Raw genomic sequence first — 10,818 nt, forward strand, 5'->3', positions numbered from 1 at the left:
CCTACCAGGTTTGTTTTGTTAAGACTAGTGACCCGGTGCACAAAATTCATGCACATTAAAAGGGGATTAATTAGAGGAAATAATTTAATATTGCTATTTGCCCTTTCTCTATAATAGAAGTGTCAGAGATGAAAGAAAATTAGTAAAATGTATATGAAAACCTTCCTCCTGTCAGAGTCTGGGGCTCACCACGGGACCCACAGTCAAGTCCCTGCCCACCCACATGCACCTCAAAATCGCGTGAGACCCAGACCCAGCTGGCCCCCCTACATTGGGCTAGATCCAGACCCGGCCAGTCCCACCCATGGCAAGCCCTGCAGGGCAGGGGGCATAGCCTCAGGTCCCCTGGCCTGGCGCCAGGATGGGGGGCACGGCCTGAGGTCCCCCAGCCCAGACCGGGGCAGGGGGCGTGCCTTGAGGTCCTCCGTCAAGCCCCGCCAGGCAGGGGGGGCGCAGCCTCAGGTCCCCTGGCCCAGTGCTGGGTCGGGGTGTGTGGCCTGAGGTCCCCTGTCAAGCCCCATGTGGGGGGAGGGCATAGCCTCAGGTCCTTGCTGATTGCTCGTTAAGGCTCCTTATGGGAACTTGGCCTCAGCTGTGGGTGCAGCCATCTTTGTGACAGAGTGATGGTCAATTAGCATATCCCCTCTTTATTAGATAGGCTATGGAGTTGTTGGGAGGCCCCCATTGCTGAACAGCTTGCAGGAAATTATCCTGCCCAGGACTTTGGCGCCGTTTTCTAGGTCATTAGGTCACAGTGGGCATACATGTGCCTTCTCACACAGTGAGAGTCCTAGGTAGAAATGAGAGGATGATGACAAATACTTTTATTGAGTACTTAGTATGCAACAGGTACTTGTCTAAGTGCTCCATCAGAATTAACTCTCTCGGTAGGTACAGTATCACCCCATTTTACAGATAAAGAAACGGAGGCATAGGGAGATGAGGCAACTTGCTCATTATGGTCAAACAGGTAGTATGCAGTGGAGCTGGGATTTGAACCCAAGTAATCTGTTTCCAAAACTAGCCTTCATGTTACCAGGGCCACCATGTCATATGCCATTTTCATTGCCCACAAAGAAATCGTACAAAGTGTGACCCTGGGTGCTATTTGCCCACATATTTGAGTATCATTTATTTGCTCCTTCAGTTGAGCCCCTTGCTCTAAGAAGGGCACAGTGGGACTTGTCAGCTGCAGAAAGGAGGCCAGGATCTTCCCATCAAGCTGTTTCGGGAGATAAGGCGTGTGCACAAATGCAGAGAGTAACAAGTTCCTGGTGGGAAGTAGTTACAGGGCTCAGAGACACAGAGGAGGAAAGATGAATAGGTTGGGGAGAACAGCAAAACCTCAGGGAGAGAGTTGACTTGGAGCAGAGTCTTAAAGAGCCCGAGGTTTTGACAAGCAGTCGATCCCAGAAGTTGACATTCCAGTTCCCAGGGAGAGCGTGAGGAAGGGCACAAAGACAGGGCAGTGCAGTACAGTACAACTTGGCTGGGGCACAGGTGTGTGAGGGAGAGTGGCAGGTGATGAAGGCTGCCCAGGAGGCCAGACGCCTTGAGCCCTGGCTTGGGAAGCTGGATTTCATGTAGCAGGAAACGAGGAGCTCTTGAAGACTTTCAAAAATGGGAGCAAAATAACCCTCACCCCTCACTCTCCCTTCTCTTGGCGACAGTAAGTCCCACTCATCCTTCAGGTTTCAGCTCAGTCAAAACCTTCCCCAGACCCCATTGTAACATTCTCAGTCTCTTTTCTTGCAGCACTTGCTGCTGTTGCAATTTTACATGTGTTTGTGTGATTATTCAGCTAATGCCTCTCTTGATTATAAACGTCACGAGAACAGATAATGCCTGCCCTTGATTGTTAAGCATCATGAGAGCAGAGAAATATCTGTTTGGCTTACCCTTGTAGCCTCAGCACCAATCATATCTTGAGATAAAATGCCCTCAAATGTTAGATCAATGAATGGAGAATCCATAGGATTTGGTAATTGATGGAATAAGAGGAATGAATGCTAACACCAGGCTTTGGAACACTAACAACAGGAAAAGTGGTGTTGCCATTTACTGCAACAGGGAACACTGGAGAAATGGTTTTCTAGGATGATTATAAATCTAGTATTGTCTGTATTGATTCAGAGGTGCCAGGAGATCATCAATTTGTACAGCAGTCTGTAGCAAATTTAACATTACAATCTAAGGAAAATATTACAGCTAAAGACAGGAAGAGGGAAGAGTTAGTAGGTATATCAGTGAAAATTGGTTTGCCTGCATGTAGCATAAAAAAAATCTAAAAAAAACAAACCCTGCAGAGGCTTTTACATTTGAGTTTTCCCCTCCCCCTCACACCTAAAAGAAGTTTGGAGGTAGGAAGCCCAGGGCTGGTAAGGTGGCTCCATTGTCATCAGAGAGCCACGTTCTTCTGCACTGCCCTTCTTAGCAAGTGGATGGCTGCTGGAGCTGGAGCCATCAAACCTGTCTTTGTGGAAGCAGGCCAGAAGAAGGGGAAGATGAAATGGACTCCCCTGGAAGACTGACCCACTTACATCTATCTCATTGGCCAAAATTTAGAAAGGGGTGCATCTTGCTTTAAGTAAAAGCCAAAAAAAAAAAATGTAGCTTTTTAGATAGGTACCTTGAAGAAAGCCAAAGAGTCTCCTACTAAGGATAACGTACATCAGGTCGGCAATAGCTGATTCTACCACAGGAAGCAACAGCCTAGATGAGGTCTAGAGAAATGTGAAGTTTCATAAATGTTCCCCCAAATGTGAGAAATGAGTACCCAGTAACAGATACGTGACATTTTAGAGCCACAAGGAATTTCAGTAATCACCTAGTCCAGTTTCTGCATTTTTCTGATGAAGAGACTTGACCCAAAAGAGACAGGGCAATGTCACACAGCAAATGGGGGGCAGAGCAGGGACAAGAAGCAGATTCCCTGGATGAAGGGCTAGAACAGCGAGGAAGAGGTTCCAGCAGCCCCATCTGAACATGCCTGAAGAAGGACTGACTTTATGCAACATGATGCCTGATTCAAAGGACAGGCTGGCATGGAACAGACTTGGATTTGGATCCTAGCTGTGTGACTTTGGGCAGTTACCCAGCTTCTCTGAGCCTCTGCTCCTCATCTGTGCATAATGTGGGAATGGCACAGAGCAGGCACTCCGTAAACGGTAGTAATCATTATTGTTGGTATGAGAAAACAACAAATATTTTTGGAACTACTGTTATATGAGTCAGTGAACAAATAAAACATGAATGAGTGAAACTAGAACAGACAGCTATCCATCTCAGATGGTTTAGCTGTTTGTTTGCTAAGAGATATGAAGTTGGATAGGTAGCTTCTTAATATGCCCTAGCTTTCAATTCTATCACTGTAGCTTTTTGCATTTGCCATCCTAACACATGTGCCTCCTTGGACTCATCACGGCCTACCTGCCAAACCCCGCCACTCTGCTCCGTGACACCTGACCCCCTTCCAAACACACCGGCCCTATAAAAGACTAGCCAGACACAGTCTTCCTCCAATTCTTGATTTCATTTCCTTTTTCTCACCCTCACATATCCCTTCTCTCACTAGTTCACTTTCTCCTCAACTTCCTCTCCTGTTCAGCAGGCGACATAGTTTGAGTGTTTGCATAAGACTGAGCTTAGTGAGGTGGGGGCATGTGTGGGGAGGGGTGTGGGATGGGAATGGGGGGATGAGGACAAATATGTGATACCTTAATCAATAAAGAAATTAAAATAAAATAAAAAAGACTGAGCTTAGTGTTGTAGGATAGTTTAAAAAGACAATAGTCAGATTCTGGCCTTGAATTACTTACAATATGATGACAAATGCATGAGCCATTAATGACATTTTCCAAGACATCATTACTTTGAGGAAAGACCCAGATATCTGTACTGCAATACTTTTCCTACCTTCCCCCTTTATTGCTGTCATTTTCCCAACTGTCATTATCTACTCGTTGCTACTTTACATAGTTTTGTGTTTAATTAGTAATTGTGATAGAATTTGAACGGCTGGGAAATAGTTGTGGTTATGGTTTCCCTATCTTTAAAAAAAAGGGTAAAATCTCACTAAAGTACCAAACGAAACATGTAAAATCCATGGGCACTATAAGTGAGATCCTCATTACAATTAATTTATTTTCATTGGGCATATACGGGATTCCGGTCTTATTTGGAAATGCAGAGTTGGTGTCTGTTGTGAAAGGCGGCGATAAGGCCAGAACTGTTCGCCAGCTGAAGAGCCAGCACTCGGTGCGCACCTGTTTGGGAAGGCCCGGCATCCACAGTGTCCACTCCTGCACTTCTCTCCTGGGGGTTCTGCTTCCGCCACTCACCAGCGGGATGACTTGGGGAAAGCTGCTTCGCTTCCCCAGGCCTCAGTTTCCCCACCTGCCCTGACTCATTTAAACCCCCAACAAACCTCCGAGAGAGGTGTTACGGTCCTATGGATTTCCCAGAAACTGAGGCACGAGATTAGGCACGTCGCTGAGGGTCGTGCATCTAGTGAGCAGTCGGACTCTGCAGCCCAGCCTCTCAACTGCGTGGCTCTGTTGCCTCTCGTATGTTTGGAGGAGTCTCAGCGCTCCCTCCGCTGGAACCTGCAACCCCCAAAAGCCATCCCTTTCCCAATTTGCATCTTTGTTCTGCGGAGGAGGAGGGCTGTGCAGAGGGAGGGCTCTGGGGTGAAATGGAGGACAGCTTCAAGGTAAACAGGCAGAAAAACCTAGGAAGAGCAGAGAGCCTGGTGGGCAGAGAAAACACAGGAACTGCTCAGCAGTGACAACTGGCCCGTTCCAGGCCCAGGCCCTGCTATAAACACGCACACCACCCCAACAGGAGCTGGAGCCACCACCAGCCCCACCCCCACCCCACCGTGCCCCACAACCTTTAAGATGAAGGTCTAGAGCATTTTCCTTTGGGGGTTGCATTTCCCCGCCCCCCTCTCCGCCCCCTCCCGCCCATGCTCCTCTTATTCTTCAAGTGATTAGATGAAAAAGATAAACGCCTCATGCATATAAAGTTTCCTCCTGCAGGAGGTGAGCGGATGGGAGAGAGCCACTATCATGTCATGATGAGTCACTGCCTGGATTTGGAACAAACACCTACGAAGATACACAGGGCGTAGACTCAGTCAGTAACCGGTTAACTGGCACTTCTGACGCCAATTCCTGCCCCTGATGCGTTTTCCTAATTTTGTTTCCTCTTCATTTTTCACGGCTGTGGAGCTGTCTGAAGTTAGCAGCCTGCTCATTCTCCCCATTAAAATGCAGCGCTCCACTTCCTCTTCTACCTTCAGAGTCTTGGGAGCCAGACTCAGTACAGAGGGGGGAAGTGAGGGCAGGGCTAAAGAGGATCATATAAAAAATAAATGAGCCCTTCATAAAAATGAATATTATTACCAAGGGGAGCCGCCTGCCAGCATCGCCACGTATATATTAACTCAGCTGCCGAGCTCTGTAACAACACGGAATTAAGCCCATGCGTCATCTTTTCAGTGGTTGCTCCCTTGATTTACTCTTAACTTTAAACAACCAATTGTGAAACGAGCGCTTCTCTTTGCCATAATGATGATGAGGCTTCACGCGGTACTATTTTTTATCATGTAAGCTGGGAAATAGGAAAAATAAATTTAGCGGTGCTTAGTACACTCCACGGCTCTCCAAAGAAACCAGACATTTGGGTGGGTGGAGGAGGTGGGGTGAACTGTTTAACTCAACCAGCTTCATGAAGTCATTTGCACAAATTCTAAAAACTGATTTCAGTCTCCTTTAACTTAGCATATCTTTCCCCGAGGATTCCAAATGCCAAAAAGCTGGGCCTTTTTGCTGTCTGCCTGAGCAACTGCAGATGGCCTCTTTTTCTTCACACTGAAAGGCATACGTATTGGATGCCCATTTTTCCCTCTGAGGCCCGCAGCCTATCGAGGGGACAGTCTGAAAGAAGCCCAAAGAGCCTTCCTGATGACAGCGCGGCCCCCGGAGACCACCCGAGCTCCTGCGGCTCATGCCTTGCTGGGCGTTTTGCTGGGTCGTCTGTGTCCTTTTGTTCTTTGCTTCTCGCAGTTGCTGCGCTCTGGCCCCTCGTGAGCTCTGAAGACAAGCGACTGACTCCCACACGCGGCTGGTGGCATCGGTGTCATTACTTCACAGCCACACCTTGTAAATCTCTCCAGGCTACAAGCTTGTGTCTGTCCCCCCGCGGTTCCGAGAACAATCTGCAGCCTGCGCTGACAGGAAGGGCCATTATGGTCGCGATGTTCTCACCATCTGGAATGGTTACAGTGTCAGGATCTGAGATGACTCACTGTGCTGAGCAATCATTTCTCTGATGGCAGCACTAATCAGGGGGGACGAGGCCGTTGCTAAGAGCCGCTGCGTGAAGAATACCCAGCCAGATGAGAGGAAGGGCGTTGATTTGCTCTGGCCCATTTGAAAAGAAAGTGGCCTGGAATGCCGTCTTTGGTTCCACAGGCCATCCTTTAGGACAGGAGCCAGCCCCTTTGGGCCAGCCGTGAGGAGTGTGGCTGTTTCTATGGGCAGAGGACCTGCCCCGGGCTCTCTGTCCTTCTCTGTGGCCAGCTGTGGTCTGAGGAGACTCGGCAATTCCCTGATTGAGGCGTAGCAGTTTGGTGTGGAAAGGGGCAGTACAAACATGTGAATGCAGTGTTTTATGCAGCCCCTCCCTCCCGCGTTTGCCCTGGTGCTATTCTGTGCAAACGCTCACCTGGCCACAGGCACCCCAGCCCACAGCCGGTCCCAGTGGAAATTCCCATTGGCAGCTGGAGGATCTGAGGAACCACCGAGCTCAGCCTGAACCCTAACTGTTGCCTCCAGAAGGAACCCTGAAGACACCTTGATTTTAGACTTCCAGCATCCAGAACGGGGAGATAATTAATTTCCTTTGTTTTGTGCCACTGAATTGGTGGTAATTTGTTATGGCAGCCCTAGGAAACTAAATTCATGGGAGACCAGCTGACCTTGCCCGTTACAAGAAGTAACACCAGACAAGAGCCAAACAGACTCCCCTTATGACTAAAAGTTTTCATCAGCTCCTCGGTGAGTTGCTGCACCCAACAGCCTTCGAGTCTGTGCTCCAGGTCACTGTATCATAAAACATAGAACGGTTACATTCCATGTGGGGTTGATTCATTTGATTCCACTCCTTTTGTTACCATCAAGGGGTCCCAAGTCCAAGCTGAACGCTTACCTCTGCCCTTCACCCTGTGGTGGCCACATCGTCCTTTTCTCTGATCCTCTTCCCAGCCTTCTTCTTCTCCTTGGCCTTGCCTTATGCAGCTGCTCACCCACTTCACCAGTGGTCCTAAGACTCTCGTAAGGACATCCAACAGCATTCTCCATCTTCAGATAAAAGCTAATGCTCATGTAGCATTGACATATTACCAAATGAACTCGTTTACTCCTCACAACCAACTTGCTAATATCCCCCTTTCATAGGCAATAACATTGAGGCCCCAAGAGGCTAACTTGCCCAAGATCAACACCCAATAAGTGACAGGACTGAGACAGAAAGCCACAAAGTCTGGCTCAAGACGAACTGCTTTGCATAACGACTATGCAAACGGCCTCTAACGTCGGCCACTGAGGGAAAAGCACCACCCGGGCTGGCAGCCGGCTGCCCTCCGCTTCCCAGTGTTCACCATCCCTTTGGGACGCTCCCACCTGAGACTGCAGCTCCCCGCAGAACACACTGGCCCAGACGAAGACTCTCATTCCTCTCAGCCCAGGCTGAAATCCGCAAAGCAATCCTGGGGGAAAACCAGAGAGTGGCCACGCCGCCACACCCGCCTTGCTCCCAGGCTGTCTCCATGACCGAGGCCATCTGATTCTCTCCCGCTCCGGCAGAGGGTCAGAAAACGTCTAAATGTTGGCCCAAGGACAGGAGGAGACCATGAGGAGAAGGGGTTGCCCTTCCTGTCTGCCTGCCTGGTCTTCCCACTTTCCTACTGATGTCCATCCTCCATCCTTGGGAGTGACCACACATAAACTCTCTCTCTCTCTCTCCCCCCTCTCCACCCCCCCCCCCCCCCCCCCGCCACTGGGAAAACTCCTTCCTCTGTCCACATGGATGTGGTCTTACCCTGTGATCTCAACAAGACCCCTTCATCCTAATACAACACAGTAAGCCTGGTATCACACCCTGAGACCTGCAGGTCCAGGAGCAGAAAGAGGGAGTGTCCCCCATATCCTCTCTACGAAGGAGTGGGGAGTTTCTGGCTCATTCTTATCTCTGTTAGCCATGTACTCACTGCTGTACTCCAGAAGACGTTTCATTAAAGAAGGGAGCGGGACCAAAGGAACTGAATTTACTGAGTAGTATGGGGAACATTTGTTTCTTGTTTTGCACACTCATTGCAGTGTGAAGATGTTGTGGCCCCAATGGTATCTAATTAGCCCACAGCACTTAGAAAATGAACCTGACAACGACACTGCTGTGAAAGTTAACACCTGGCTTCCAGGAAGCTGTCCTGAGCCCATTGCCATTTCAGTGCTGGTCAAAGGCTGTGCACACTGAAGAAGTGAAAGTATGGGTTTTGCTTAGGGACACTCCGCAGTACACTTTCTTAAACCACTGCCTGACGAAAGAGGTTAGTTTCCTCACCGCCACCCAGTTGAACCCTATTTCTGATTTTGAAGTAAACACAGTTTATGTTATGTGCTGAAAATGAAGTTATCTATTTTTTTTTAATTACTTCTGGTTCAAAACAGCAAGCTATTATAGTGATTATGGTAGTGTTTTAGGGTCAAGCTCTTCCAAAGACAAATACGATGTTCCCAAATGGTATTATGTTGAAATATTAAATATTAAAAGCTCAAATTTACCAAGAGTTCAAAGTCTGGGCTATTATGAAAGGCTGGGCTATTATAGGGCAGCCTCCAGCAGAATCTAGAAAGATGCTTAGAATATGAAGGTTATTGATTTTCTCAGTTAAGGAGCAGGAAGAAAACAGTGATTCAACTGATCTCAAAGGTGAGGGGGCAGAAGAGGTTGTGGGTAAGTCTGGAAAAATTCACCAGCTCCCAGAAGGGGTACTATTGAGCCCTGTGAAGCCTTCACATCTGGCATGTGAGCCGCCCAGGCTAAACGCAGAGCCACGGGGTGTTTCTGGTGGCTGACCTGACCCGAGAGCCACAGTGAGCCACACCAGGGCTTCATCACCTCTCTTGTACTTAGCTCCCACCCAGCTCATTTAAGGTTGGAGGCATTTCATATTTTTTGCAATTTTTTAAAAACCTTAGCGCTGACAGTTTGCACTAACCACAGGGCAACCACACTCCTGTTCAGTCACCAGTGATGGTGAAAGTCTAGTATTTACAGCATCCGTTCCTATTTGCTTGCCTTTTCTCTCTTTTTGTTTTTGTCTTGTTTCACTGCTAATTGAATTCCTCTTAGCCCTATGAATGGCTTCGTTTTGGTCTGTCTACTAAGCTAAGAACCAGTAGGCCTGGATTTGAACCTTAATCCCGCTATTAAATAGTGGTTTGAACGTAGAAGTGTCATTTAAACTCCTCTGCATTTCATTTTCTCACTTGTAATATGGAATTCATGGACCAAAGAATTTTTAATTTGACGAAATCTTAAATGCTTTCTAGCATAGCAAAACATTTTTTCTCTTTCTCTCTTTTATTTTTGCAGATGAAGAAGTTGAAGATCAGAGAAGTTAAATGAATTGCCAGAAACCACCACCGGACAGGATTGACAATAAAAATGAGGTAATAAGCAAAGGATATTATAAGAACTCATTTAATACTTGGAATGCATCGTTGCCTTTGGCAAAATACTGAGGTAGATAAAGCCTGTTTTCCTATCTTCCCTTTCAGCTCCCTACTTATCTCTGCGAACCATTTAAATTTGTAGCCATTGTTTGCCAGGAGGGACTGGTAATGCAATCATAGCCTGTCTGCTGTGACTCTTGACATCACACGGAAGGACAGCTGTATTTGTAGACCTCAGGAAGTAAACTATAAGAAGTATTGTTAATGAAGCAACTTTCACAAAGATGAAGCTTGCATGCTGGCAGCTTCTCAGCCTTGGCCTTTCATTACTTCTTACAGAATCTTGAACATAAAAGATTAGTGTGCAATAAGACAGTGCCTGGAGAGAAATGGACAATATACTGGCAGCTTAGAAGACAATTTCTGGGTAGGAAAACAATTCTCTGTTCTTCCTTCCCAAAAGTTTGCTGATTTGGGAGCCAACCCCATATGAAACTAAGTTAATTTAGAAAGTTCATGTGAATGAAATGGGATTAATTTTCAAATACCTTCACTTCAATGTACTTTGGCTATTTTAGTTCAAAAAGGTTGGCTTAATCTCTTAAAGCAGACTTAGAACTATACCTTGGTTCAAGGCTGCAGACAAGAGTTCCAGGGCCAGGGGTTCGTGCTGGACCTTGGACCTATAGCATTAAAACCCCCCAGGGGACGTCTTTACATTGAAAGCTTTCCAGGTCATCACACTAGATATTTTGAACCAATTGAAGTGGAATGGAGCCTGGGCACCGGTATTATTTTAAGTTTCCAGATGCTTGTCAGTATCTACTGACGTGACGCATGGGGTGCTGTGCCTGGGTACTCACTGAGAGGTGGTCCGTTGTTTCAAGCCTCAAGTGGAGACAGCTTACAGCAAAAGTTCAGTGAAAGTCAGAATCCCAGCAAGGAATAGATTGCACCCTCAAACTGGGGTAGTTTAAAGAAAGATAATAAAAAGAAGGACTACAAAGGCATGGGTAAGTTGTAGGGAAACCCATAAGAGATGGTACAATTCCCTAAGACTAGCAACAGTAGGGAGCTA

The sequence above is a fragment of the Eptesicus fuscus genome, chromosome 6, assembly GCF_027574615.1.
Source record: "Eptesicus fuscus isolate TK198812 chromosome 6, DD_ASM_mEF_20220401, whole genome shotgun sequence".
Lineage (NCBI taxonomy): Eukaryota > Metazoa > Chordata > Mammalia > Chiroptera > Vespertilionidae > Eptesicus > Eptesicus fuscus.